The sequence below is a fragment of the Sipha flava genome, unplaced genomic scaffold (genome assembly GCF_003268045.1).
Source record: "Sipha flava isolate LNK unplaced genomic scaffold, YSA_version1 36_pilon_pilon, whole genome shotgun sequence".
NCBI lineage: Eukaryota > Metazoa > Arthropoda > Insecta > Hemiptera > Aphididae > Sipha > Sipha flava.
This window is the reverse complement of record NW_020273076.1, coordinates 4,325,408-4,326,575: the sequence shown is the minus strand read 5'-3', so window position 1 is coordinate 4,326,575 and position 1,168 is coordinate 4,325,408. Positions and strand designations below refer to the sequence as shown.

The window sequence follows — 1,168 nt, the reverse complement described above, 5'->3', positions numbered from 1 at the left end:
TTAAAATCTGTGATGAAAATCCAACTGCAGTAGATAAAACCATTTTTTACAAAAGTGAATGATATCAATCTTAAACATAATTCTAGTATTTATTAAACAAAAAAACAAAAAATGTTTTAAATGAATGATTTTTTTTTTGCTGTTTAAATCATTTGTTTTAAACAAAACCATGTTTGATTAATTTAAATGTTTAAAACATGTTTTAAACTTAATGTTTAAAACATGTCAACCCTGAGTAAAATCAAGTGTGCAGTCCGAAATTGTTCAAATAATAGGGCCTGCTCATAACCATAATGTATTTCTATTTTAGATTCTGAGTGAAGCAAAGGACCTTATGGTTTAGCAATGTTGTTTTCAACAAAATTATTTGTTTTTCTGTCAACAGTTTTTCGTATAGAAATATTTGTCCAAAAGTTTCATCCAGCAACTTAATATATGTTATTACATATTCGATTTGTTTTACCGAAAATTATTTATCCGTTTTTCTTTATTTATGTTGATTTGATGTGTAACGTTATTATTGAACGCTTACACACAGCTGTGAAACGAAGAAAACATAATACGTTTAAAATATAGTTTGTTTTTTTATCAGCGTTAAGTACGTTCAATACGATTTGTTTTGCCAAACGATATAGGGAGATAGCTGTTGTTTGATTTATTTATACTTTTTTTGAATGGAAAGGAATTGAATTCAAAGGGTCTTCGGTACTAACGATACTGTTCAAAACGTTCACAGCTATAAAATAACGAGTACTAGGTATATATTACATTTTGAAACTTTTTCGTTCCACTGCTTATTGAATGTTATTTTTTTCGGTTTTAGTTATGAGTGTTACAACATCAGTCGTTACACTTGGACGAAAGGAAATTAAAACTTTTGTGATGTAATGTAAATAAGAAAACCCGGTAAGTTTTACCTTTTTTCTTTCCACTGTACATGTTTTTAAAATTTGTTAATTATATAAATTTTTATTCGTCTTACCAAAAAATAAAAAGCAACGTGATTGACATCAATGATATTTTTATAAACACAATCGGATATAAAAAGTATATATACAATACTTTTTAGAATTCTGTTGTTCACACCTATGTTTATTAGGTCTATCGTTCGACTATGATTTAATCGTGTCTTTATATTACGTTAAATGATTGAAAATTTGTTTTTTTT

General features: G+C 26.6%; 1 long non-coding RNA gene across 3 annotated transcripts in view; it reads left to right on the top strand.

Annotated features, from left to right (window-relative positions):
- Window positions 1–134: 134 nt before the first annotated feature.
- Window positions 135–1,168, top strand: part of LOC112687892 — a 3,171-nt gene continuing 2,137 nt past the window's right edge. For 2 of the 3 annotated variants that reach the window (XR_003149025.1, XR_003149023.1), the window contains exons 1-2: window positions 138–757; window positions 824–906. This is a non-coding gene — a long non-coding RNA (uncharacterized LOC112687892). Of the gene's footprint in view, window positions 758–823; window positions 907–1,168 lie in introns of all 3 variants that reach the window. The other variant, XR_003149024.1, reaches the window with a different exon arrangement.